The 23,021-nt window shown below is 40.4% G+C and overlaps 1 protein-coding gene and 1 long non-coding RNA gene across 9 annotated transcripts in view; one reads left to right on the top strand and one right to left on the bottom strand.

Moving 5' to 3' along the window:
- Positions 1-23,021, bottom strand: part of DLC1 (DLC1 Rho GTPase activating protein) — a 515,079-nt gene that overhangs the window by 251,064 nt on the left and 240,994 nt on the right. The gene's annotated exons all lie outside the window — the stretch shown is intronic.
- Positions 13,802-23,021, top strand: part of LOC103352202 (uncharacterized) — a 31,810-nt gene continuing 22,590 nt past the window's right edge. For all 3 annotated transcript variants that reach the window (XR_519708.4, XR_007914067.2, XR_007914066.2), the window contains exon 1: positions 13,802-21,974. This is a non-coding gene — a long non-coding RNA (uncharacterized lncRNA). The remainder of the gene's footprint in view (positions 21,975-23,021) is intronic.

The raw sequence follows: 23,021 nt of genomic DNA, 5'->3' as shown, positions 1-23,021 counted from the left end.
TTATATTTTTGAAGCTCTATATTTTTATCCAACAAGCCACTCATTCATTTACTTGTTATGCTTTCATTCAATACCACATTGAGTACTTATTATGCCAAAACTCTCTATCTTATGCTGAGGAAAGTATGAAGATGAATCATCTATAGCTATAATTCATGTTTATAGTAATATGAACATGAATAATAATATAGTTATACCTCTAATTTATATAGCTGTGAATAAGCTATAGGTGCTGCATACAGAGTTCTTTCAGGCAAAGAGGAACTTCTAGTAAGTAAGCAGCAGACAGAGTCCACAGTGATGTGTGGCTTCTGATGCTGCCACAAAGCAGCCACAGCAAAAGATAGAAATGGTTACTGATAAAATAATGAGGTTGGCCACTATGCCTCTATCGCTATTTCAGTAACAACAATAGTTAAAACATCACAACAAAGATCGACTGCTAGGAAAGCAAGATTGGATAAAACAATTTGGGTAGTTTTTTTTTTTTTTTTCTCCTTTTGTGGCTCATATCATAAACAAGGAAAAGAGAGTAATAACTAGAGAAGTGGGTTTTACTTTGTAATGAGACATCGTTTGCATGTGGTGCAAAAAATAAAACCAAACTACTTGTATGCATTCATTTTACCTAATGCAAATGCAGCCAACTTCTAATTATTTAATTATTTCATCAAATTAGATAATGAGCAGATAATAGGAAATAATGAAAAAGTTACTCTAGTAGACTGACAAAACAAATGATGTCATATAATTCCAGAAGAGACAGGGAGAAGTATTTTAGGGAGCTCTCACTCCTCACTCCCACCCCCAACACACACACTTATTTTTCAGATGAGAGTTGTTTTCAGGGTGGGAGTCCATTTGCCCATGGGTGATGCACTTCATTTGTGAAAGAACTTGGGCTAGAAGTTGTTAGAAAAAGAAGCTAAAGAGATGGGACTTGCAGGCTTGTTTTTCCTTCCCCAACAATATCCAGCTGTCACATATTATGCCTAAAACGCTGGGAGTTACTGCAGTAACAAACAAATTAGGAAGTCAAGAGACAATGGATTCAGTTATCTCAAATGGAAACACAAAGTCTTCCTTGTAGAGCAAGTAAAGGAAATCAGTCTTTTTGAAACAGTAAAGGTTACTTTGGAGTGAAAGTGAGGGAGGGAGGAGCCAGGAGACAGTTCAGGCTGGGGCTGGAGGGCTAGAGAGGGGCAAGGGAGAGCGCGGAGGGCATAATCCACATATGTTGTTAATCAGGAGCTGAATGAAGTAAATTTTTCATTCACAATTTTTTTATTTATTAAAGCTTTTTTTCCTTTCACATTTTTGAACCCAGCAATGATTTAGGATAAAAAGAATTTTAATTTTACCCTAAATATAAATCTCATAATCCTTTGGTGGTAGTATTTAGGACATTATTCACATAAATATGACAAAACCATGCAAATCTGATATTCAGCTGGGTATCTGTCAACTCATGACAAAATGACTTTGCAAGAGTTTCACACATGAGAAAAACTCTTCAGAAATTATGTCTCCAGTTTCCTACTTTAGGATTACATAGTTTCTCTTGGAGAATATTATGTTGCCTGTGTCTAATATTTGGCAAAATTTTGACTATAAAAATTTTTGTCATGTGAACAGATTCACAATAGTGTTAGAAAGAGGCTTTCTCAATTCAGCTAGAGTTCTCTTATTGCAAGTGTGCTGGTTTGGAAAATTTAACTGCTCACCATCACAGTCTAAAAGTTTTCAATTAGCAGCAGGAATGAAATGCAGGTGAATTTGAATTTGTAAACAAGTTGTGGTCTAAATGTTCACTTTCATGTCTACTCTTTGGAACACAGAGATCATTTTCTCTGGATGAAAAGACTGACATGGTAGCCAGATCACCAAGTCTGTGTACAAAAGTTCTTTCAAACCATCATGTACCTAGAGCTTATGTTCTAGTTCTTTTTATCTGATTTGTAGGAACCACAAGAATTTGATGGTAAAGTTATGTAGTTCCTCTAACATCATAGAATCATTGGCCTTCCCATTGCCCAGGTCAGGGATGTGTCTAGGAGCGAGAGAATGGAGGGGCAATGGTGACTTGGGTGGTGGAAACTCAGGTCACACTCTCCTCTTTCTGTTGTTTCCTGTCTCCCCCTTGAAGCAGGTGTTTCTGATGAGCTTTTATCTCCTCTTTAGTCCAGAACAGGAGGACCCAGATGAGGAAACAGAATCCACTGCCTTTGGTGTTTTTTGAGCATTTTAAGAAACAAAAGGAGAAACAAGTAAGTGTGTCCATTCAGTCAATCCCTTTAGTCCATCCCTCTGTATTGCTTTGTAAAAAAACAAAATCCCATTTCAGTAACAATGGTGATGAAGAAAGCTTTATCTGAATTTCTGAGGAAAGTCAGACACAGACAGCCCTAAACATGTCATCAGTAGAGTTAAGCTTGTGCAAGTGCTTTAAGACAGAGACCAGCAGCCCGGGACACACTTGGCAGTGTCAGGGTGGGGCATGAGAATGAGGCTGGTCTAGGACTTTAATCTCTTCTCTGCAATACACAGTCCATTTTGAACCACCGTTAGGGTGTAGATAGAACCCTCAATGAAATTAGTTTGGGGTTAGAGGTTAGTCTCAGAAGGTGGAAAGAAAAGGTAATAAAAGAAGTGGCCAGAGTATCTCTATCTCTATGGCAATTTCCAGCAGGTCTGAGCCATAAAGAAGCTGGGAACTCTGATAAGCCAGTCTCTTTCCTTTATGGGCCCAGAACCATGAGAAGTTCATCCCAGGATACGACATACGTTTGGTGAAGGTGCTTTCTATAAAAATGCAGAGTACCGACCTCTACTACTCCAGGGACAGGGAAGTGAGAATGAAAACGTTTTCTATAGAAGATCCCAGTTCCAGGACTTACTGTGTACATGTGCAGGGAGGGAAAATGGTACGCATTAAGGCAAAGGAGTGGGAGATAGCAAGGCCTCTATGTGGTTGATCCGTGTGCACTTGGCAGTTGGGCAGAAGCAGTTCCAGATTGCTGGGGCTGAAGACAACTTACACGGCAAGGGGTACAAAACCAGACTGGAGACATGGCAGGTGCCACAGCATTCAGGGCTTGAGCCACATCAAGGAGTTGAGTATTATTCTCTAGAGAGTAGGGGACTATTGGTTTCCATAGAAAGGAAACTGAGAGATATGCATTTAGGATGGATGAATTGTGAACTCTGTTAAAAACAGACTTTTGGTGACAGATTGGAAGGAATACTAGTTAGGAGGCTCTTTTAAGAGTCCAAAAAAAAAAAAAAAGACAATGAAGATTTAATGACGTTCATGGTTAGAATTTTGATAAGAATGGTAGATGTGGTTCCAGATTCAAAAAATATTCAGGTACTTCTGATTAAATATGACTGAATCAGCACACACACATATCTTGCAGCCCTCTCAAAACCACAGAGAAAGATGAAAGAAAAAGAACACACAGGAAGAAAGGAAGCAAAGGTAATAGGAAGACATGGGTAATACAAGCTGTATAGACGACACCATCACTCTGGAGAAGGAGTTGGACTATTGGTAACTACATTACACACAGAACAAAGTTGCATTCTCCGCCCTCATGGGAGGAGTCAGTAAGAGGGAAGTGGACTTGCTCAAGACCCGGAGGCAGCAGTAACTCTGGAAGGTGGGGTGGGCGTCTGGGGGTGAAATGAGGAGGATGGACTTTATATGTGGCAGTTGGACTCTCAGACCCCAAGCCCCACACTGCACAGGCAGTCAACTTCCTGTCTGCCACTTCAAAAGGAAGCAGGAAGTTTACTCTCGCAGAGACTTATCAGAGAGGTTCTGGACCCAAGGTTGTTAGGCAGAGCTGAGGGCGGGTTGAGGTGCAACAGAGAGCGTGCAAAAAAGTCTGTACGCTCCTTTCTCCTGCTCAGCTCTTTGCATGTTTACAGCCAAATATGACCTGTCCCTATTACCCTGGAAGGGTTGCAGGATTTCTTTCTGGAGAAACTCATCAGCTAAAGAGAAAAGACCACAGTGTTAGCTGGATCTGAACCAGGTCACTAGTTACCAGTGAAGAAATCCCAGTTTTCTACTCCCAGCTTCATTCTACCACGGAGCTTCTGGTCAACTTTTAGGGACTTGTCTTTACAAAGAGACATTCTCAAAGGAACCACATTTATAGTCTCTAATATGTATGTAATGAATACACATGGCAGAATGAAATAAAACAGCTAATGCAAGGAGGAAAAGAAAGCTGTAAATAAAACCATAATTGGAATCTGTGAAGGAATAAATGATAAAAAAAAACATAATAAGACTAGGATGCTATAGGAAATAACCAGGCAGGGACCAGCACTGTGGCACAGTGGTTTATGCCACTACCTGTGACATCAGCATTCCATTTAGGAGTTTGGGATTGAAGTCCCAGGTGTTCTGCTTCTGATCCAGCTTCCGGCTAATGCACCTGAGAAGGCAGCAGAAGATGGCTCAAGTACTTGGGCCCCTGCCATGATGTGGGAGACCAGGATGATGTTTCTGGTTCCTGGCTTCAGCCTGGCCCAGCCCTGGCCATAGTGACCATTTGGGGAGTAACCAACGGTTAGAAGATATCTGCCTCTCCCTCTTTCTCTGTAACTCTGCCTTTCAAATAAAAAAAAATTTAAAAAGAGAGAAAATAACCATGCAGAGAATTGGGTAGTTTTGTATATATAATCTATCTATATATATATTTTGGAAGCATAAATTTAAAAATTATTAGAATTATTGGAGAATAAGAGGAAGCTTTTTTAGAAGATAAATGTAGCAAAGACAAGGAAAATGGGGGACAAAGGTTTGAAAGAAGCTATGATAAGCCCAAGAGGTCTAATGTCCAAATCATGGAAAGTACAAAAAGAGAAAACACACACACACAAAAACCCACAATGAATCAATCATTTTTAAAATGAAAGAATATTTCCAGAAATGAAAAAATGGTTTTCAGATTTAAAGCAACAGTGTCTAGGAAAAACAGAATGGGAGTGGGGGACAAAAAGAGTAGATTACCACATGAAGTTTTATTAATCTATTAGAAGGCAGAATAATAAATGGGGGACAAGGGAGAGAGAGAGAGAGAAAGAGAGAGAGATAAAGGTCAAAATCTTATATCCACTGGTTTATCTTCAAATGGCTGCAACAGATAGGTCTGGGCCAGGCTGAATCCAGGAGCCAGGAATTCCATCTTGGTCTCCCATGTGGGTGGCAGGGACCCAAGAACTTGGACCATCATTTGCTGACTTCCCCAGCTCATTGGCAGTGAGCTGGATCAGAAGTGTAAACAGCTGGAAGTTGAACTGGTGCTCCGATATGGGATGCTGGCATTTCAAGTGGTGGCTTAACCTATTGCACCACAATGCTGGTTCCAAAGGCAAATTTGAAGAACTATGTTAGAGTTAGATAGCAGAAAGTAAATTCATGATAAAGAAATGAAAATAGGGACTGGCATTGTAGCAAAGAGGGTAAAGCTGCCATCTCCAGTGATCCTATTTGGGCACTGGTTTGTGTCCCAGCTGCTGCACTTCTGATCCAGCTCTCTGCTGGTGGCCTTGGGAAAGCAATGGAAGATGCTCAAGTATTTGGACCCCTGCCACCCAGGTGGGAGACCTGGAAGCAGCTCCTGGCTCCTGGCTCCTGGCTTTGACTTGTCCCAGCCCTGGCCTTTGCTGCCAACTGGAGAATGAACCAGAGGATGGAAGCTCTCTGTCCTCTGTCTCTCCCTCTCTCTCTGCAACTATGACTTTCAAATAAATAAATATATCTTCAAAGAAATAAAAGCAGATTACATATGGTAAAATCAGAATGACATTGCAAGTAAAGATTAATAATTCTAAAGGAAAATTATTTCCAACCTAGAATACTATACCCAGCTAAATTATCCATCAACTGATGGGCAGATTAATAACATTTTTAGCACTGGAAATTATTTTTAAAAATAACATTACATGTGTTAGTTCATAAGAAGTCATTGTAAAATCTGTTCCAACATAACAAAGAAATACATCTAAAAAAGGAAAGAGAAACAGATTGCAGTAGATGGCATCCAACCCATTTTATTTGGGTCCAGGATAAGCCAAATAAAATACCCCAGTTAAAGTGACAGGTGGACAGCTGGGAAGATGGGTAGATAATAGATAGTATACTGAGCAGTAGAAAAACAGAAAGCTCTCTGAGAAATATCTGCAAGAAGAAAAAGAAAAAAAGAGAAAACAAACCAACAAAAACAAATCTGGGGGATAAGCAGACCAAATACAGCAATAGAAGTTTTATAGCTCTGACAAAGAGTCTGGAAATGAACAGCAAAGGAATGCAGAGAAGAAGCCCTATCTCCCTCAAAGAAAGGAATTAAGGGAGAATAAAATGTTTTTTCTCCTAAGAGAATATAATCAAATATTATGGTGGTGTGGTGGTGTGGGGAGGGGGGTGAAGGAGAGCTACATCCTCCTCTTTTACAGCTAAATAAAAGTGAAAAATCAAGAACCATAGCTTCAGCCTGCCATTTAGCAATATAGAAGTTAAATAGCAAAAGGATCTTAGAATGACACTTTGGAAAGTAGAAACGACAAGGGGGAGTGGATTGGAAGGCTGTTCATTTTTTGTCATACACATAGTTGTGCTACTTTGATGATTACTTCATGTATTTTGTTCAAGTAAATAACAAAGTAAATATTACAGAAAGAAACAGGTGAAACCATATAATGATGTTGAGCGGGTATGGTGAGGTGAGGAAAGTAGAGGAAAAGTGATTAACTCCTAGTTTTCTAAGCAATGATTAGGTCAGGTGACATGAAGCATGTTATTGAAAAGGTGTACATATATGGTGACAAGAGACCTGGGGAAGAAAAATAAGATAAGATGGATTTTAGGCCTCCTGAGTTGAGGGTGGATGTGGCCTTAGGATGATTTGTCTCATTACATAGGGGCTTTGTCTTCTTAGCCTCTGATTTTGTTTTCTGGCTTTAATCTCTGAGACCAGCTTCTCCCTGCAGCAGGGAATATGGCTGTAGGTATGTTGGGAATTACCTTTTTTATTCTGTAACCAAAAATTAAGATTTGGAGTCTTGTTTGACAGGTATAAAAAAATTCTAGAGATGTATGATGATTCAAGCTGGTTCACATACTCCCCTCTGTGGCCAGAGGATGGATCTGTTACCAGGAGATGGTACCGAGAACACAAAATTCTACATACCACAGTTAGACACTGTCATAGACATTTTCACTGCTTCTTCTTGAAGCCCACCTGCATATGAACCCTAAAGGCAGATTTTATAACCCCCTAGACTAGAATTCAAGGGGCCTTCCTCCATCACAACCCTTACTTAATTATTAGTTTTTTTTTTATTATTTATTGTACTTGGTTGAAATTTTTTCATGGATAAATATTATATAGCCTCTCCAAGACTGTAATGTCTGGATGTTAAAGTGTGAAGTGCAGCTATAAGGAAAACGCCAGGTTTTTATCCAAATGAGAATTGCCGCATTAGAATAGTCAACTTGGAACGCTGTAGACTGTAATAATTCCACTGTTCATACATGCACAGAAGGCCTTCTTCATAATTGTTTCCGAGTTTGGTATTCCTTCTTTTGCAATATCTATAAAGTCTTTAATGTGTGTCTTTTGAAAGTCTTAAACACTCAAATCCAGTGAGAGGTTTTATGAAGCAGATGTTTTCAGGGAGACTTTTGCTGTTGGTTTTGATTTAGATTTTTGAAATAGAGGCTGTCAGGAATATTTTCTTACATAGGCAGGGTACTATAACGTCAGGATGCTTTCCTCTGTGATTTATAAGTTGACTGCAGTTAGCTTTGGGGGTGCGTCTTAGACATTCATGTGCTGGAACCTTAATCCCCAGTTTAGTGGTATTGAGAGGTGATGAGGACTTTCAGAGGGGATTGATCGGTAAGGGGGATGGATACATTTGTTTATGGGCCTTCTAATTCTTATAGGACTAAATTAGTTTCCAAGACTGCCAGTTGCCGTGAAGCGAGGCCACCTCTCCTGCTGTGTCTCCCTCACGCACACCTGCCTGCCCCTCAGCCTTCTGCGATGATTTGAAGCAACAAGCAGTTCTCACCAGCTGAGCAGATGCTGCCCCGTGCTCCTGGATATCCCAGCCTCCAGAACGCCAAGCCAAATTAAGCTTTTACTCTTTAGGAAATACCTATTGTCAGGTATTCTCTTAAAGCAATAAAAACACACTCGGTTTCCAAATTCTTTCTCAAGGTGAGGTCCAAATATTTGTAACCAGTGAGGTAATTTATTTTCTAAACATGAGTGTAACATTTGTTATGCACAGATCTAAATGCTAAATATATTAATTCAATTTTCCCTATAATAAACCAATAGAGAAGGTCTTATTCGTATCACCAGTTTAGGGATTAGAAAACTGAAGCACAAAGAATGCAAGAAGCCAATGTCTTAATCCAGGGAAGTAGAGTTGGAATCCAGTCCACGTACTTCACTATGGATAATATGCTACATCATCACTGTAAAGTGGATCTTTCCAATATAATCACTTAGAAAAGGGTTTTAAACATGACTACAAGCAAAATCTACCCTTGCACAGTTTTGGTATTGTCTAGGAACTACTGTTTTGCTATTTGGGAAAAAAAAGGAGAAAAGATATATTGTGATACTTGACAATTATATGAAATTCAAGTGATAGTGTCCACAAATAAAGTGTTATTGTAACACACCCGGGTGCATACTGGTTTATGCTATTGTCATCTACAGCAGAAGAATTGAGTTGTTGGGACAGAGCCAGGATCAATCCCAATCCCTAATGTATTTGTTAACTGACCTTTTACAAAAGAGTTTGCCAACTCCTGACTTAAAAAAATTAATAAACGCCTGGATGTCTATGTTCTGACACATTTTTCCTTCAAAAGAAATTACAGAGGAAATCAGTTGCATATTTTCTCTTTTCTCAATATAAATGAAATTTATTTTCATGCATATGACATATGCCCATTTATTTAACAAATATTTAATTCATATATGCCACACATTATTTGTAGAAAGCTTTTAAAACATAGAAAAGTATAAGAATAAAATAAAACTGGTATGATTACTTTATGGTCAGTCCTCGTGCTTCCTAAAACGTTCATATAGTTCTGTGCCTATTGTAAGTGAATAACAAATCTTTATTACTAATTAATTTTGTTGTTGCTATTTTTTACACAAAAAATATATTTCCCATTATGTGCTGAATGGCTCCAAATGCTTATAAAGAGACAAAAGGAAAACAGGTAGGGACAGTTTCATGATGAAAAAAATGTAAAATACTCAATGCAGGTAGGCATACCAGAGCACTGTGGTTGGGTCAGGTGTCGGAGTCAAACCATCTGCTTTCCAGTCTACTGTCCCATATGCTTCCTACCCAGTGACACTGACACACCACTCTTAATTTCTATGAGCCTAAGTTACTCTTCTTTCCAAAACTCTAATATTCTGAAGCTGGATAGTGCCCACCCAAGGGAAATGATTCTTAAATATTCAGGGATTTCATGAGACATTTTTTCACTTTTTTTTTTAAAACATTTGTTTACGTATTTGAAAGATAGAGTTACAGAGATAGAGATACACACACACACAGAGAGAGAGAGAGAGAGAGAGAGAGAGAAAGAGAGAGAGAGAGCGAGCGAGAGGAGATCTTTCATCCACTGGTTCACTCCCCAAATGGCTGCAACAGCCAGAGCTGGACCAGGACAAAGCCAGGAGCCAGGAACTTCTTCCAGGTCTCCCCTTGGGTGCAGGGGTCTAAGCATTTAGGGCATCTTTGATGCTCTCCCAGGTGCATTAGCTGAGAGCTGAATTAGAAGTAGAACAGCCAGGACAGGAACCATTGACCATATGGGATTCTGGTGGCTGCAGGCTGCGGCTTAACCTGCTGAGGCACAGTACCCACACCATGTTTCACTGTTAGTAGCTTGAAGTGTGTCATTACTGTCAGAAACTGGCCAGTGCTACAAACAGGCTTTGTGACTTCTTTGCTACCAGTAAGTTACTGAATACCCATTTTATAAGCTGGTAGGGCTAAGACGTTAATGTAGGCAAAGCTCTGGGTGTAACGCCTGGTTTGAAACAAATTGCAAGCATTCAACTGAACAGATGATGTCTTTCCTTGGCTTCAATTTCCTCATCTGTAGATTCATATGCTTGAAATGAAAAGATTTGTAAGAATTTTATGAACATTCATGTTTACAGTGAGGAAAAGATAGGATGGTTTTTGGTTTTTAAAAATTTTTTTGAAGGCTGGCGCTGTGGCTCACTTGGCTAATCCTCCACCTGCGGCGCCGGAATCCCATATGTCCCAGTTGCTCCTCTTCCAGTCCAGCTCTCTGCTGTGGCCCGGGAGGGCAGTGGAGGATGGTCCAAGTGCTTGGGCGCCTGCACCCGCGTGGGAGACCAGGAAGAAGCACATGTCTCCTGGCTTCTGATCGGCGCAGCACCAGCCATAGCGTCCATTTTCGGGGTGAACCAACGGAAGGAAGACCTTTCTCTCTGTCTCTCTCTCTCACTAACTCTACCTGTCAAATAAGTAAGTAAAAAAAATGTATTTGAAGAGAAATTGTTTGACATATAAGATGTTAAGCAGATAAAAATAAGCTCAAATAAATATTTACTATGGGATAAACATTAACCCTTGCTTTGTAATATTGGATGAGTTACTTTATCCTTCTTTTAAAAATACAATGTTCACCCATGTTTGGATAAGCATATTCTTCCTTTTATTTGTATCACATAATAGTAGAGATAAATACCATACATAATACATCGTTCATAGTTATAATTCGCATTGAGTAACTTTTTAGTAATCAAAGTATCTGGGGGCAGGGATATGGTGCAGTGATTAAGGAGCTGCTTGCAATGGCTGCATCTCTTATAAGAGTGCCTGATGCAAGGCCCTGTTACCCTGTTTCTGAGCCAGCTTCCTGCCAATGCCACCTTGGAAGCAGTAGATGATAGCTCAAGTACTTAAGTCCCTGCTACCCACATGGGATACCCAGATGGAGTTCCTGGCTTCTGGCTTTTGTGGGCATTTGGGGAATGAACCAGCTGATAGAAAATTTCTATCTCTGTCGCTCTCTCTTTTTCTCTCTTTCCCCCACCCCACTGCCACTGCTGCCTTTCAAATAAAACAAATAAACAAAAAACTTTATAAATCTTGAATTTTTGCCTCTTTATTATTCAATTCAAAACATGCTTCATTTAGATAAGTGTGTAGTCTTGAAGAGCTTGTTCTGTATAAGTGGTTTTGCATCTAGAATTTTAACTTCTACTATGTCAGTTGGACAGTACTATGTAAATAGTTTTTAATAAAGATGCATATTTAAAAATTCATCTCTTGGGATGCTATCAACATAATAAAACATTCCCCATCTTTATTTAAAAAAGTTTCTGTCTTGTTCATATTTATTTGGTTTAACATTTATCTTGTTGGGGTACCTGGGTTAAGAAAATTATTCACAATTTTTTGTTTCTAAAAAGTATATGCATTTACTTTATTTTTAACTAATACAGGAAAATTGTACATATTTAAGGGGTACTATATGATGTTCTGATTCATGTATATGTTATGCAGCATTCAAATCAGGGTAAACATATCATCTGAAACATTTTTATCATTTGTTTATGATGAAAGTATGCAAATTATTTCTTCTACCTATTTATTTATAAGAAAAAATATACATTGCATTATGATTATCTATAATCACCCTACTGTGTAATGAAAGCCTGAGACTTCTCACTCCTGTCTTCCTATAATTTAGTACGCAATAACCAGTCTTTCCTCATGTTTCCCTCCTGCTACTCTCCCCAGACTCTCCTAACCACCTATAAGCAGTTTTAAGTTAAAGGACAAGTCTTTGCAATCCCCAGTGGCTGCTGAATGTGTATGTATACGTGCAGGACAGAAGCACTGTGAACTTTGCCTCACACTCACATTCACATATGTAGAAAGTCCTTACACAGGGAAGGAAGTAAAGGGAGACTCCGTTGTCCATTAGACTTCTTAAGTGACTTTACTATTAAGGTGTAAAAATAATTGACTCAGTCATTCTGTTAATATGGATAAGAGACATTGTCTTTTGGAAAATAAGAATCAATAGGCAATTATGGTATCTGTGATTAAGGCAAAAGTAAACCTATAGCCAGAACATTCATAATACTAACTGCACACCTACCAGGAGTAAGAGTATTCTAACCCCTCCCACCAGTGCAGCAAGAGTCTCATTCTTTGAAGAGGATAAAAACTGAGAGGTGCAGAAATATAATTTCAAAAACTTTCTTCAGAGCCCTGCAGTAAATCCATTTTATTTCAAAATTAACAGCTCATTTTAAAAAATAAGATAGTGTCTGATTTCATGTCCCAGAAGTGATTAGTCTGCTTCTTTGGAAGCTCTTGTTGACATAAATCACTGCTCTGAGAGGTGGCCAGAGATGCTCTGCTCTTTTAGGTTGAACCAGATAGGTGACGAAAGTTTAAGCCGACTCACCCCCAACTTCTCCCACATGGCCATCTGCACTGCTCCCTGGACATAACTGGGTTTATTTGGACAGAAAGATGATGACGACTTTGAGGAAGGATACAGCAGAGTGCTAATGGATGTTGGAAGTTGATAGTGGCATTTCCAGCTACCTGAGAGGTGCAGGTGCTCCCAGGAGGATGCCAGGACCAGTGCTACAGGGTGCTTGGAGGAGGGGCACCCCGAGAGGAAGTGAAGATGGACATGGTAGTCCAGGATTTTGGATTATCTACAGATTTTTTTTCTCAGTTACATATGTGGCATTTCTTCTGAGTCAGAAGGAGAAAATGTGTTTGAACTCACATACCTGAAAAGACTGCAGTCTTTTACTACTTGTTTTCTGAAAACAACAAAGGGCTTTGTGTCAAGCACCTTCTAACTCCTAACTTTCTGCATTAAGAACACCAGAGGCCTCGTTCCTGCTGTATTTGATGACAGCTGGAAGTGAATAGGCTAATGGATTCCTTCTGCTGGTCCACCGACCCACGCTTTTCCACAGTCAGCCCCTCAGGTTCACCCCTCCACACGCATCCACCTGTGTCTTGTTTCTGTAACTGGCTGTGCTCTTTCACTCCAGATCCTCAAACTTGATGCAGACTTGCTTGAAAACTCATTCCTACTTGCCTTGACTAGTTCCTGTCGTTTAACACTCCTTCATTTAATAGCTCTTGGTCCCTTGTACTTCAAAAAGATCATGGGAAAATGGACTTAAAGGTTAACTTTATCTTGGTGAAAGGATAAGTTTATTTTTGGTGCAAAAAATCTTTTTGAAGTCCAGGCATAATTTTTTCACGATAAGCACTTTCCATGAACTTTTTGCAGACTCCTCATCTATGCCAGCCTCCTTCCAGGTTTTGTCATTAAGCCTTTTCCCCGGTCGCCTTTGCTGGCCTTTCTCACCCGTGAGATGCTCCTGGCACAGCTCTCCCAGCAATCTGCGCTTCTCCTCTCACAGCCTTTACACGTTTATTGTCTGTGACTGCTGGTTTTATTGTCTCCCAGGCTTCACTTTGAGCTTAGTGAAAGCAGGGGCTGAGGCTACCCTGCTCACCCTTGGCTACCCCCAGGCCTGCCACAGTATCTGGCATGAAGAAGGTGCTGAAAAGATTCATGTTGAGTGCACGCCAAAATAATTACTGGAGATTTTTATAGGTAGGCATATACCTATAAAATTATATACTTCCTTTAGAAGTAAAAAAAAATTTGAACAGAACTTGCTTGGTTTGAAAGTCATGCACCACGCTCATTAGCTTATTTCATTTTCTTTTTTCTTTTTTTTTTCTTTGAGTGCCATGAATACTTAGCTCACTGGTCATGTTCAGAAATGTGGAAAGTGAGAAGTTTTAAATCAATGACTGTTCTCGCCTCTAATGAAATAAGACATTAAGGGAGAGCTGTGTCCACAACTATTGCATTGTAGCACACACAGTTAAAAAATTCTCATGTTCTGGAGCTTAGTAATTACCATAAAAGTCAACCATTCAAATATTCTAAATATTACAATCATATTTTAATAGACTTTGGTACCTGAATGAAAACTTACAAAGTCTATCCGTACACCAAATAATCAATTACTTAGTATCCATCTTAGTCAGTTGGCGGTGCCATAACAAAATACCACAGACTGGGTGGTTTAAAGAGCAGAAATTTATTAATTTATTCCTCACAGTCCTGGAGTCAAGTTCAAGGTATGGCTGAGTTCAGTTTTTGGTGTAGATCATCAGCTGCTTGCTATGTCCTGACATCACCTTTCCCAGGTGTGCTTGGGGCCCAGCATGTGTCTTCTCATAGACCCTAATCTTGTCAGATCAGGGTGGAACCCCATGACCCTACTTAATCTTACTTTCATACTCCAAATGCAGCCACATAGAGGGGTTAGAGCTTCATTATATGAATATGGAGAGAGAAACACTATCATTCTACAGTAGCATTTTAAGTAATTTAACTTGAGGTGCTAGAAAATATTAGCATCTATAATACAAACAGCACTGATGAATTTAAAATGATATATTTAAAATTTTCATTCAAACACTTCTACAGTGACCTAAGGAGGGTGTTTTTTCTGGAGTCTAGAGTAATAGCCACTGACTTGGTATTATCTATACAGGAAGGGATATCATGTAGTCGGATTTCATGCAAGACATTTCCCCTTCAAGTTTTTTAAATTTCTTTATTCATTTGAGAGATAGAGTCTGATGGGGAGAGTAAGAGAGAGAGAGAGAGACAGTGCTTGTTCACTCTCAAATGCCTGCATTGGTCTGGTGGGGAGGGATGCGGGGGAGGAGGATAACGCTGGGAGCTGGGAGCTCAATCTAGGTTTCTCATGTGGGAGACACCCAATTACTTGAGCCGTTACTGCTGCCTCCTAGGGTCTGCATCAGCCAGAAGCTGGAATTAGGAGCTGAAGTTGGATATTGCACACAGGTACTCCTATTGGCATGGGGACATCCTAACCAGTGGTTTAACCACTTAGACCAAATATCTGCACCTTCCCTTTGAACTTTGCGTGTAATCTTTTAAAACTTCTAAACCTGGTCATGAACGTAGACATTAAGTCCATCACATTCAAATTGTCAAAGTATTTATTTATTTATTTTCGAGTTCAGTTGAAAGTCAGAAGGAGAGAGATCTTTCATCTGTTGATTTACCCCCTAAATGCCCTCAACAGCCAGGGCTGGAACCAGCCAAAGCCAGGAGCCTGGAACCCAATCCCAGACTCCCAAGTGGAGGAAGGGACACAAGTACTTGAGCCATCATATACTGCCTCCCAGAGTGTGCATTAGCAAGAACCTGGATTGGAATAAATGTAGCTGGGATTCAAAACAGGCATCTAATATGGGATGTGGGCATCCCAAGTGGTAATTTAACCACTGTAGCACACTCCAACTCCTACATCCCTTATTTAAAAATGAGGAAATTTTAGGGGATGCGTATTTAGCCTGGTGGTTAAGACACCCACTTTTTGCATGATAGTGACTCAGTTCAATACCTAGCTTGGTTGCTGAGATTTCAACTTTCTGCTAATGCAGACCCTGGGAGGCAGCCATGATAGCTCAAGTAATTGAGTCCCTGCTACCCACATGGAATCTGAGCTTTCAGCATTGCCATGTCCTAGTTGTTGTGGGTATTTGGGGAATGAACAAATGGATAAGAGACCACCCCCTCCTAACTCTGTCTCTTGAATACATTTTTTAGAAACATAAGCAAATAAAAATGAGGAAATTTAGTCTCATGGACCCTGAGTTGTCCGAATTCCTTAGCAAGATATTCTTTTTTTTTTTGGCAGGCAGAGTTAGACAGTGAGACAGAGAGAGACAGAGAGAAAGGTCTTCCTTCCGTTGGTTCACCCCACAAACGGCCACTACGGCCGGCGCACTGCGACAATCCGAAGCCAGGAGTCAGGTGCTTCCTCCTGGTCTCTCATGCGGGTGCAGGGCCCAAGGACCTGGGCCATCCTCCACTGCCTTCCCGGGCCACAGCAGAGAGCTGGACCGGAAGAGGAGCAACTGGGACAGAATCCAGTGCCCCAACTGGGGATAGAACCCGGGGTGCTGACGCTGCAGGTGGAGGATTAGCCTAGTGAGTCGTGGTGCTGACCAGCAAGATATTCAAAGTGTTTCACAGTTTGCCTCAGTTTATATCTCAAATTGCCCTCCTTTCTGCACCATGTATTTTCATAATACCAGATTACTTGTTGCTTATCTTTCAAGCTCCTGACTGAAAGTTCTGCAGCATTTCTGCCTGCATGCCTCCCACAGAGCAGATATTCCTTCCTCTCATTCTCTTTACAACTTTTCCAAATGCCCAGCACTTCTCAAATTATATCTCCATAATTTGTGTTGATTTACATTCTTGATTAAATTATGGGCCCCTTGAACTCAGCAACTGGGCTCTATTTACATTCGCCAGTGCTAGCCTGCATAAATAAGTGTAGGGCCTTCATAAATAATTTGCAAACATCATTTCTGAAGTCACGTGGCTATTACATAGTACATCAGTAACAGGACCCTGGTCTTCTGGCTTTCTGAATAGTGTTCTTTCTACTCCTAAGCAACACTTTACTCTTGAGATGCTAGGTTTAGAGTTCCAGGTCTTGTAAAGCATTCACCATTCAGAGAAGCCTCAGCAAAGTCCTTCCCTCAGTCAGAGACCTGTGTCTCAATCTGCTGTCTGGTCCAAGCACGGTTCAAATAAGACAATGGCAGAGAAAGCTGTTTTATTTTTATTGGGCAAAGTTACCCCAACTGTTCAGCACCAAAAATCAAGTATGACTTCCATTGCTAAGACTCTGGCTTGCAGAACAAGCTATGTAGGACCTGAGCACGGTCACGTTGCGGGATGCTTTATAAAGAAATCGCTGATGACCCCAACAGATTAAAGGTCAATGAAGTTAAGCCTGGGGCAACTGTTCTCTGCACTCTGGCACATTCTTCCTGAGTTTCTGCTGTTTTATTGCTTTTGGCCCTTTGCATATGGTTTAGCAAGGATTGTGAAATTGTGACTAAAGTTACAAGGAGATAGGATAATTCTCCTTTCCTGAGTCAAATCCAAATTCTTTCTGTTCTTCAGCATTGTCTTTCCTGGGGATTACAAGGGTAGAGATACGTTTGCCATGAATGTGTTAAACTGGTGAGCAAGTTGAGATGGGTAAGAAACACCCATTTTTTTCAATGCTGTATAAACATCCAGAATTAGAGCATATTAGAATTTTTCCAATTCTCTGCACAGGTGGAGAATGTTTGGAAGAAATTGGAAGATGTCCATTTGATTACAAGAGATATAAATCCTACTTGGGACATACATTTTATAAAAACAGTATTTATACTCATACATTAGGTATTTTAAAATTTAATTTTATTCCCATATTGACAGACAAAATTGTATAAAATTAAGTATTATCTTAAAAGAGATGAGACCTTTCTGATAATCCACAGACTGAAAAACTTGAGAGGCTAATCTTGCTATAACATTTTGCTTTGTAACACAGATTCTCCTGTTCACAGTATTTTTCTTCTGTTCTGGATTAAGCCCCAGAGACTATTATTAATGTGCTTCCTAGGTTTTCTTCTCATGTAGAATAAGTAAAAAATGCAGTAAGGCTTTTTCTTTTACAAATATTAATATATTGCCTTTTTACATATTAGATTTTCTCTCTCCATATAGCCCCATCACAAAGTATAGGGCTATACTACCCTAAAAAAATAAGACTGAATTCTTGCTAAGGAAGGAGCCAAATAGAAATGCTAACAAAGAAGGGAAATGAATAAGAAGCAGAGTGTAGAAAAGATTTCCCTTTCCCTAAACCCAGGCTCTCAACATGGCTATTTTCTCTCTTTTCCCTTGAGGCCCACACTCACCAACTAAAATAAGACCATGCTACATGGCAAGTTTGTGAATGTTGAAAGATTGTCATTTGCAACAATTATTTGAAAGGAAATGCCTATTTTATCCTGCAAAAGTTAAAACTGTGCTTTAAACAGTATTTGTTTCTTTTTCCTCTGCTCTCTCACAAATCCTGCCTCATAAGTGGAGTCAGAATTTCTGCTTATTGAAATTGACACCGATATTTGGCCCCCTAAAATGTATCAGAATGTGGCTTCTTAAAGTCCCCCAAAAGTCCCATCTGGGGTGCCATATATGATATCGGAATTTGGGGTGCCATACAATATCACAATATGCTTATTAATAAGTTCCCCATATTAATAAGCCCGTGTGGGTGCTTGTCTAATATTCAAAGAATTCTGAATATCGCCATAAATGAATGAGGCAGCATAGTACATTTTAAGCTTTAATTTAGTGCGAAAGATGCATAGGAGAGTGAGGGCTTTATCTGAGAGAGAGATAAACCTGGATTCATACCGGGTACCAGGAACCAGCCATGTGGAAGAGCATCTAGGCCAGGAAGCATAGGGTGGGTTGGCCCAAAGGCCACGAACCCTGAAGGCGCAGGGCTGCAGCCAGCCCCGTACTGGCAAAAGGCCAAGGAAAGGAAAAAGAAGAAAAGGGCTGGACACACTGTGTCCCGGGCTTTTAATCCACTTTCTTTTTTTTTTAATTTTTATTTATTTATTTATTTTTTGACAGGCAGAGTGGACAGAGAGAGAGAGACAGAGAGAAAGGTCTTCCTTTACCGTTGGTTCACCCTTCAATGGCCGCCGCGGCTGGCATGCTATGGCCAGCACACTGCGCTGATCCGAAGCCAGGAGCCAGGTGCTTCTCCTGGTCTCCCAGGCAGGTGCAGGGCCCAAGGACTTGGGCCATCCTCCACTGCACTCCCAGGCCACAGCAGAGAGCTGGCCTGGAAGAGGGGCAACCGGGACAGAATCCGGCGCCCCGACCGGGACTAGAACCCCGTGTGCTGGTGCCGCAAGGTGGAGGATTAGCCTATTGAGCCGTGGCGCCAGCCTTAATCCACTTTCAAAGGGGAGTGGTTAATTAACCTGATTGGCCGGTGGGCACTCAGGTGTGGCCAAGTAGGGGCATGAGGTGAAGGCGTGGTCTTTCAGCTCACAAACCTGATCAATTTTAACCTGTATGCCTGCCTACTTCAAAATGGCTTATTTTGTATCCTAAACCGATCAGTTTGCTTCATTGGGTCATGTTGTGCTCAGGCAATGCTATACAAAGGAAAATGCATCATACATCAAAAACTTGGGACTCAAATTATAGATGAATGGGTCCCAGCTCTGCTGGCAAGATGCACCTGCAGCTCTGTTTTAGGTGTGTGGGAATCTTGACTTTTAGAAAGGGTGAAGTGTACTTGAAGTCAGTTCAGAAAATATAGCTCAGTCCAAAGGAAGGATCAGAGAGAGACCTAAGCAATTCCAGCGATGCTGAAATTTGTCTGGGACGGGAATCCTAAGACTGGTCGTGTGACATCTAAGAGTGTGTCCAACTATCTAATGAGTTTTGAAAAATTCTTTAATTCTCAAACATGTACTTAACTGTTTATAAGCAAAAACGAATACAAAATAATAAAAAAAAGAACCATGGCACGATTTCAGGAGAGAAGCTGGACATGGTCCTGAAGTTCAATGATGAGACACGATGATAACTTCGAGCAAGTTGGAAGTAACTGAATCCTAATGTTCTTCAAGTCAGCATAGAATGAATGAATAGGAATGCTTAGGATATTTTACAAATGTATCTACATTTTGTAGATTTTGCGAGGATGAAACAATTGCTAAAAAAGATGTATTAAGAGCTATGCCATCAACATTTTAAACTTTTATTTATTTGAAAGGCAGAGAGAGAGAGGGATAAAAAGAAAGAGAGAAAGATAGGTCTCCTATCTGGCTGGTCACACCCCAAATGCCTACAACTGCCCTGAGAAGGGGCCAGTCTGAAGCCAGGAGCTGGGAACTCAATTTCAATCTCCCACATGGGTGGCAGGAATCCAAGTACTTGAGTTGTCACCTGCTTTGTCCCAGGGTGCACAGAACTGCAAGCTGGAAGCAGGAGGCAGCCAGGATTCCAAGAAAGGCACTCTGATATGGGATGCGGGCACCGTCAGGGCTGTGCTGAATGCCTGCCCCAGCATCAACACATGGGGAGTGGCTGGGCCACATTCTCTATCAGAGTGTTGAGAAAGCATTCTTTCAGAACTGGAGAGAATTCTTCCTTTGTTTACCCCCACACGAGAAAGACAAGCTGTGTTCAAACAGACGGGGCTCCCTTGAGAGATGCATTCCATATCTCTGAGTCCTGGCCTATTTCTTTTTCTGTAATGAGATGATGCACATGAAACATTCAGCACACGACCCTGTACAGAGTGAATATTCAACAGGCCTGTCTGTACATCAGAATCACTTGGAAAAATTTAGTGCTAGGGCTCTACTACAAACCAATTAAAGTTAGAATCAGGGGTTAGGGACCATACATTGGTATTATAAAAGGTCCCCAGGAGATTCTAATTGCAGCCAGGGTTGCAAACCACTGATCTAAGCTATCCAATTAGTCTACCAGTAGTTGTGACCGTGACGGCACATTGAAATCACCTGGGGGACTTAAAAATACTGATGCCTGGGTTTTCAACTCTGATTTAATTGGAACAGGGTTCAGCTTGGGCACTGGGATTGTTAAGAATTTCCTCAGTTAATTCTAATGTGTCCAAGGTTGAGAACCATTGTGAATCAGGAGGATAATACTTATGCTGTAATATTAACCAATATTTTGGTTGTGAAGTATGATTTAATTTCTTTTACAAATAGCGTACATTTTTAGACTATACATGTAATACTGTTTTTAAAATGACTAAGTGTAGAAAGCCATGAATACAATAATAAAAATCCACATTCTCACCATCCAGATATGAGCATTGTCAATGGTTTGGTATGTTTCCTTCTTTCCATGCTAACTGTTTTACCTATTTAGAGTCCTGTGGCACAGGCAACATTAAATTCCTTTTCTTTCTTCACTTCAACCTTACAGCGCAAGCATTTCCTATATCACTTATTAATATCCAGATCAGGTCTCATTTTAAAAGAAGTGGCATATGTTTTAAAAGTCCCATTTATGTGTTATTAATTTATGTATTTCACAGAGAGTTCCAGAGAAGGTATTTAATAACATTTTGGAAACTTTTCCCTACCAAAATCAAATGTCTCTCCCAGTAGAGTAGGGAGGGGTTGAATCAAGCTTCATTCTCAAGGGGGAACTCCTAGGGCTGACAAAAGTACCACTGCCTGAGTCCTCATCAGCCACATACACAGTGTCTTCAAAATGTGCATGGAAAAGGCGTATTATGAAAAAGTTACGCATGGGTTACATTTTTTTTGCCACAAAATAAACTTACCTTTCAATTTCATTTTTTCCATGAACTTTGGAAATATCCTTGTGTATCAACACTGTCTTAGAAGTGAGTCACAGCACTAAAGGCAAGGCTTTGGGTCACATGGTACTCTGAATACTAGGTTGAGTTATAACATAGCCCTCCCACACAGGCAAGGCAGGAAGAAGAGGAAGAACAGAGAATTTCCTAAAAATCAAAGAAATCCAAATGCAGAGCCAAACAACAGCTGGATACAATAGATGACAACCACTAACTTTTGAGAAAACAGCAGAACTTTCCAGCTTCCTGCTCTGAAGAAGCAAAGCATTGAGCAGTGGTTTAATTCGAATCAGCTTGCCGTGCTGAGAAGCTGAAGACAAAATCTGCAGGGAGAGTGACCTCAATGTCACTTTATAGGATGTGGAAGCTGAACCCTGAAGATTAAGTGACTTTTTGGAAGAGAACCAGTAAGACTGGAGAAAGAGTCTGTGTTTGGGGGAACTGGTAGAGTCTGGCTAAGAAGAATTTCTGTGACATCCTCCAAAGTGGAGACGACAGAGTGTGGAATTAGGGCAGTTGGTGCCGATTTCTGGGCAGTCGGTAAAGCGGGGAGCCAAGTGCCCCAAAGTGTTAATAAATTCCAGGATAAGCTTGAAACCAAAGGTAAGCTCTGATGTAGGCTCACCTTTCCTGCATGATTCCTCACATCTGTTTCTCATCATCCCAGATATTGTTGCCTAATTTTTAGATGGATGCTTATCTTGTTACTAAAACAAAACTGTAAACAAGGAGAGGCATGGAAGAGGGAAAAGGGAACTTGCTTTTACACTTAGAGTAAAACTGAAATACACCCCAGCCTGTTGTGGGCTACTTCATCCCACCAGCCCCTTCCTGTCCCTGAGGCATTCCATGCTCCTTCCTGTCTCAGGGCCTTTGCCCTGGACATTTCCTGTCTAGAATGCTCTTGGCTCTTTTCCTTCCCACGGCTGACCTTTTTCTCATCACTTATATGCTCCAGCATCCTTGAGAAGCGTTTCTAGACCATCCTATCTAAAGGCTCACATTCCTATATTCAGCATTATGTGCCTACTGTATGCAGGTATGGATGTACAAGGCTGGTCTTTGCCATCATGAAGTTTATATGTTATTGAGGAACATAAATATTAATCAGCCATCACAAAAAAAAAATCGCAACATCCTCATTCTAGAACAAGCAACAAGTGAAGAGTCCACGGAATGAACCTGTCTTTCAGTATTTGCCTTTGGATTTGTTTGTAGTGTGAATATTTGCTTGTACTTAAACATTTGCTCTCCATGGGCAGAGTCTGTGCTTTCTGCCTGACTCTGCACTGTAGTCTCAGAGCACGTGCATTGCAGGAACTTAATATAAGTCATTGAATAACTGCATGCTAAGCATTTACAGTTATTTTTTTCTTTTAAGTTCATGATATCCATGGCAACTATGTACAATTATCCTTATTTTGTAGGTTAACAACATTGAAGCTCAGATAAGAAATTAATTCAAGGTCATAAAGCTGGTGACCTCAGTGGAAACTGAACCTAGCTTTTTACCCACAACAGTCATTGTTCTGGTACACAGGAGAGACAAAGAATAAACAGAACCTAAACTCACTGGTATTTTCACATGTTCTTCCTATTAATATAAAAAAGCAAAAAACCAAACCATGCCACCACACAGAAGAATTCTAC

Source organism: Oryctolagus cuniculus, chromosome 2, assembly GCF_964237555.1.
Source record: "Oryctolagus cuniculus chromosome 2, mOryCun1.1, whole genome shotgun sequence".
In the NCBI taxonomy this organism is placed as follows: Eukaryota; Metazoa; Chordata; class Mammalia; order Lagomorpha; family Leporidae; genus Oryctolagus; species Oryctolagus cuniculus.
The sequence above is the reverse complement of the archived record's forward strand: the minus strand, read 5'-3'. Positions and strand labels throughout refer to the sequence as shown.